At 39.8% G+C, this 6,610-nt stretch overlaps 1 protein-coding gene across 3 annotated transcripts in view; it reads left to right on the forward strand.

Moving 5' to 3' along the window:
• The first annotated feature begins 890 nt into the window (after nt 1–890).
• The window catches only part of LOC139759418 (uncharacterized), an 853,213-nt gene continuing 847,493 nt past the window's right edge, over nt 891–6,610 (forward strand). For all 3 annotated transcript variants that reach the window (XM_071681513.1, XM_071681509.1, XM_071681512.1), the window contains exon 1: nt 891–1,321. The gene's annotated coding sequence lies outside the window, so the exon portion shown is untranslated. The remainder of the gene's footprint in view (nt 1,322–6,610) is intronic.

Consider the following 6,610-nt stretch of genomic DNA (forward strand, 5'->3'; position numbering starts at 1 on the left):
CATACGCCGGAATAAACATTCAAATCACTTCTCATCCGCACTCTTTGTTTTGCTACACAGACACGCATAAGTACGGGGCAGCTTCGCTTGATGTGATCAACACGTCTTTGATGATGAATGCTTAATGAAGCTCATAGACACATATGCTCATACCGAGCCATCTTCATGAACTTTTACCCATACATAGTATCACTTTCCTGGTGAAAGTACAAGAAAAACAGTTTCCTACGGAATGTTTATGGATAAAAACTGTTACGCTATTCTGAGCAGCATTTCCTTCCTATCAAGACACTCGTTACTCTCAGACTTACTAACATCCTCAAGCAGGCAGGAAAACTCAAATCAATTACTCTGAGAGGATTTGTAACGTCTTATCTTGTGTTCATCTTTTATTTGTATTTAATACTACGACCTGCAGTAAACAACGTTCGTCCGATCCATGGCCAAGCTTCTGCTTCGAGGCACAATTGACCTCCAGAAACGTTTTATTGCTCACCCGAAAAAAAACTCAAGATAAAATTCTCTGCTCCCGAAAAGGTCATGGCTATTATAGGAAAGCCCTAAGATCAGCTCTTCACTTCCCCGCGCCTCCCCTGCCAGCCACTGACGTCTTGGCCAACACGAACACTTACCTTCCCTGACAGCCATCTTCACCGCTTAACTATGCGTAGTTTTTCACCTTTTTTACCTCTTCGATTCCCAATAAACAAGCTGTCTTTATAAACATATATATATATCTAGAGACCTATATCGATTATCCGACTCCAGGAGAGGGAAAATTGGCGTTCAGGCGAGCGAGAAATCGGTTCCTATACACTCGTGAAATCGAGGAGTGGCAACTTACTAGTGGGAAACCCTCTCGGTTCGCGTTGCCTGACATGTTCAGTAACTGTGTCGGCTATTGACGTAGTGGCAGTACGTGCTCCTGTGGCCCGGTAGTGGTGGTAGTGCTAGTACCTGTCAAGCTTTTAGTGGTGGTGATGTAGGTGCAGGAAAGCCAGTGAGGCGGGAAAATATCTTCCATCAGCGCAAATTGAAAATGAGCACAAAGAAAAAGAAGACATGCGAGTTGTAGTGGCGGAATATTTGCATCGTAACTGAGAATTGTGTCTGTAAACTGATCCTTATTTTGAGATTCTTTTGAAGTATAGACCATCCCCCGAAAAGCTGTCCAAGGATAGCCAAGGACAAGTGTGAGGCGCGGTACGGGTTGTGAAGTACTGTAGAAGACCCATCCTCACGGCAGTTTGCGTACTTGGCACCGTGGACGGTAATATCCTCCTGCATTTTCCTTCTGTCATCTGTGACAACTTCAACTGAGGTAAAGTAATTATTGATTTTTTTTTCTCTTTGCATTTTCTCTTTGTAATTTCAGTAGGATTTGACAACCTCTTAATTTCAGTGTGGGTCTCAGTGTTAGGCAGTTTTAGGCATTTCCATGAAGGAAACCACATAATCAGGGGTGTTATATGAAAGGTAGAGAACTACAGAATCAGGGGTGTTATATGAAAGTTATAGGACCACAGAATCAGGGGTGTTATATGAAAGTTATAGGACCACAGAATCAGGGGTGTTATATGAAAAGAAGCATACTTTGGATGGTTTACAATGTTGGTGTTTGATTAAGGCTGCTGGGTGTTATTAAGTTCTTGTATTGATAGTAGTTTTTGTGAGAGCGTAAATGGCTTAACAATATTGTCAATAAACATTCATAACAGTAACACCAGTTTCATAACAAGAGTGTCATGTCCCTGAATGGATAATGCAGGTATATTGTATGAGGTAAATACCATCTGTAAGGCAGATATTTTGCATAAAGCAGGTATATTGTATAAGGCGGGTATTCTCAATAAGTATATTGTATATGGCAGGTAAATAGTATAAAAGTACATTATATTGTGTTACATATATTGTATTTCACCGGAATTGTTTGTACATCACTTGATGATACTTTTCTGTTAAAACGGGAAATTTACAATAAAATGAAAGATCTTAAAACTTATCTAAGCGTTAAAAACTTTAACTAAGAAAAACACACCGTATGTAGAAGTTAGGTTCGCATATCATACTGAACCGTACCAAAGCTGTTGTATGATGACCTACAGCTTGTGAACACTAATATGTCACAAGTGGTCTCCACCCGACTTGCAATTACGAGATCACTAAGCGTAATTTTTCAGAAAGCGTAGTTGGCATGATCACTTGTGTGATTTAATGACAGTCAGGCTTGACGTATATTAATCACAGTAGCGTAGCTTTATTAGGTACGACGGTTGTTGAGCATGGTTAAACTGTTGGTGCTGCAGCCTTATTAGCTATGGTATTTGATTGACTATTGTACAGAATGGTTGGCTCTCTTGAGCAAAATAAGTTGATGCTTGGGGAGCGTGAGTGGGATTGATCTGTTTTTCCACGGTACGATGTCGGTAACGGCGAGGACTATGAAATTCAAAGAAATTGTAAGGTTCATAATTATTATTAAAGTATGTGGCTCACTCGTATATCCTATTTAAACCTTACTTGGTTATCTTTATCAGACGAAATCTATTTCATTTTGGTTGTTGTAAGAGGCTGTTTTACCTCCTCCCACTGGAGGCAACCACGTCATTTTTTTGTTTTCAGGAAACGCAGCAGACGGCTTGGGCTGTGGGCTGTGGGGTTAGAGGTCCCTCGAAGACTTCACCAGGTATTCGCCAGGCAAACTAAATGTCATCACGCGACCATAATAAAGTCTTATCTTTCAAAAAGATATTCAAAATTCGGTCACTTTCGCCTGTTAGGGGAAGCAAAATTAAGTTTACTGCGTTGTACATGTGTTGCCCCTACGTATGGTACTACGGTGTGAAACTTTTTTTCTTCTCTTCGTACGTCTCGCGTCCATTTTTTTTTTTTCCAGAAAGGAAACCACATAATCAGGGGTGCTATATGAAAGTTAGAGGACCACATAATCAGGGGTGCTATATGAAAGTTAGAGGACCACATAATCAGGGGTGCTATATGAAAGTTAGAGGACCACATAATCAGGGGTGCTATATGAAAGTTAGAGAACTACAGATTCAGGGCTGCTATATGAAAGTTAGAGGACCACATAATCAGGGGTGCTATATGAAAGTTAGAGGACCACATAATCAGGGGTGATATATGAAAGGTAGTTGACCACAGAATCAGGGGTGCTATATGAAAGTTAGGGGACCACAGAATCAGGGGTGTTATATGAAAGTTAGAGGACCACAGAATCAGGGGTGTTATATGAAAGGAAGCATACTTTGGATGGTTTACAATGATGGTGTTTAATTAAGGCTGCTGGGTGCTATTAAGTTCTTGTATTGATAGTAGTTTTTGTGAGAGCGTAATTGGCTGTTAAAAGGATATAAGTTACTGATAATTCATGACGGGCCGCATGAAACCTGCATAATAAGAGCTGGGCAATGCAATTAATTTGTTACATGTCGAGCTATGCATTCTTGTTGTCTGAGGATGATGAGTAATAATATTCTCCAGCGCTAATGGAGTATTAGGAACAATGATTGTTGTGGGACATGACTTTGAACATTATATCATGATTATGGACTCCTGTAGTGTAGGAGTTACTAATCCTGACCGTGACGCATTCATGGGCCGCCGAGGTACGAGCGCAAAGGTTTGAATCCTGGTTACGGCAGTCAGTCCACAGTCACCCAGCTGTTCATCCACCCATTGGGTTTGGTCGATAAGTTGGGTACCTGACTCAGGCTAGGGTATATATATATATATATATATATATATATATATATATATATATATATATATATTTTTTTTTTTTGCCGCTGTCTCCCGCGTTTGCGAGGTAGCGCAAGGAAACAGACGAAAGAAATGGCCCAACCCACCCCCATACACATGTATATACATACGTCCACACACGCAAATATACATACCTACACAGCTTTCAATGGTTTACCCCAGACGCTTCACATGCCCTGATTCAATCCACTGACAGCACGTCAACCCCGGTATACCACATCGATCCAATTCACTCTATTCCTTGCACGCCTTTCACCCTCCTGCATGTTCAGGCCGCGATCACACAAAATCTTTTTCACTCCATCTTTCCACCTCCAATTTGGTCTCCCACTTCTCCTCGTTCCCTCCACCTCCGACACATATATCCTCTTGGTCAATCTTTCCTCACTCATTTTCTCCATGTGCCCAAACCATTTCAAAACACCCTCTTCTGCTCTCTCAACCACGCTCTTTTTATTTCCACACATCTCTCTTACCCTTACGTTACTTACTCGATCAAACCACCTCACACCACACATTGTCCTCAAACATCCCATTTCCAGCACATCCATCCTCCTGCGCACAACTCTATCCATAGCCCACGCCTCACAACCATACAACATTGTTGGAACCACTATTCCTTCAAACATACCCATTTTTGCTTTCCGAGATAATGTTCTCGACTTCCACACATTTTTCAAGGCTCCCAGACTTTTTGCCCCCTCCCCCACCCTTTGATCCACTTCCGCTTCCATGGTTCCATCCGCTGCCAGATCCACTCCCAGATATCTAAAACACTTTACTTCCTCCAGTTTTTCTCCATTCAAACTTACTTCCCAATTGACTTGACCCTCAACCCTACTGGGCCTAATAACCTTGCTCTTTTTCACATTTACTCTTAACATTCTTCTTTCACACACTTTACCAAACTCAGTCACCAGCTTCTGCAGTTTCTCACATGAATCAGCCACCAATGCTGTATCATCAGGGAACAACAACTGACTCACTTCCCAAGCTCTCTCATCCCCAACAGACTTCATACTTGCCCCTCTTTCCAAAACTCTTGCATTCACCTCCCTAACAACCCCATCCATAAACATATTAAACAACCATGGAGACATCACACACCCCTGCCGCAAACCTACATTCACTGAGAACCAATCACTTTCCTCTCTTCCTACACGTACACATGCCTTACATCCTCGATAAAAACTTTTCACTGCTTCTAACAACTTTCCTCCCACACCATATATTCTTAATACCTTCCACAGAGCATCTCTATCAACTCTTATCATATGCCTTCTCCAGATCCATAAATGCTACATACAAATCCATTTGCTTTTCTAAGTATTTCTCACTTATTTGTCAAAGGAAACACCTGATCCACACATCCTCTACCACTTCTGAAACCGCACTGCTCTTCCCCAATCTGATGCTCTGTACATGCCTTCACCCTCTCAATCAATACCCTCCCATATAATTTACCAGGAATACTCAACAAACTTATACCTCTGTAATTTGAGCACTCACTCTTATCCCCTTTGCCTTTGTACAATGGCACTATGCACGCATTCCGCCAATCCTCAGGCACCTCACCTTGAGTCATACATACATTAAATAACCTTACCAACCAGTCAATAATACAGTCACTCCCTTTTTTAATAAATTCCACTGCAATACCATCCAAACCTGCTGCCTTGCCGGCTTTCATCTTCCGCAAAGCTTTTACTACCTCTTCTCTGTTTAAGAAATCATTTTCCCTAACCCTCTCACTTTGCACATCACTTCGACCAAAACACCCTATATCTTCCACTCTATCATCAAACACATTCAACAAACCTTCAAAAAATACTCACTCCATCTCCTTCTCACATCACCACTACTTGTTATCACCTCCCCATTCGCGCCCTTCACTGAAGTTCCCATTTGCTCCCTTGTCTTACGCACTTTATTTACCTCCTTCCAGAACATCTTTTTATTCTCCCTAAAATTTAATGATACTCTCTCACCCCAACTCTCATTTGCCCTCTTTTTCACCTCTTGCACCTTTCTCATATATATATATATATATATATATATATATATATATATATATATATATATATATATATATATGAATAATATAAATATATACTATATATATATGAATATGATATATATATATATATATATATATATATATATATATATATATATATATATATATATATATATATTGTCGCTGTCTCCCACGCTAGCGAGATAGCGCAAGGAAACAGACGTCCACACACGCACATATACATACCTGTACGTCTCAGCTTATATATATATATATATATATATATATATATATATATATATATATATATATATATATAAATATATATATATATATATATATATATATATATATATATATATATATATATATATATTTTTTTTTTTTTTTTCAAACTATTCGCCATTTCCCGCATTAGCGAGGTAGCGTTAAGAACAGAGGACTGGGCCTTTAAGGGAATACCCTCACCTGGCCCAATTCTCTGTTCCTTCTTTTGGAAAATTAAAAAAAAAAAAAAATGAGAGGAAGATTTCCAGCCCCCCGCTCCCATATATATATATATATATATATATATATATATATATATATATATATATATATATATATATATATATCCCTGGGGATAGGGGAGAAAGAATACTTCCCACGTATTCCCTGCGTGTCGTAGAAGGCGACTAAAAGGGGAGGGAGTGGGGGGCTGGAAATCTTCCCCTCTCATTATTTTTTTTAATTTTCCAAAAGAAGGAATAGAGAAGGGGGCCAGGTGAGGATATTCCCTTAAAGGCCCATTTCTCTGTTCTTAACGCTACCTCG

This window comes from Panulirus ornatus, chromosome 33 (genome assembly GCF_036320965.1).
Source record: "Panulirus ornatus isolate Po-2019 chromosome 33, ASM3632096v1, whole genome shotgun sequence".
In the NCBI taxonomy this organism is placed as follows: domain Eukaryota; kingdom Metazoa; phylum Arthropoda; class Malacostraca; order Decapoda; family Palinuridae; genus Panulirus; species Panulirus ornatus.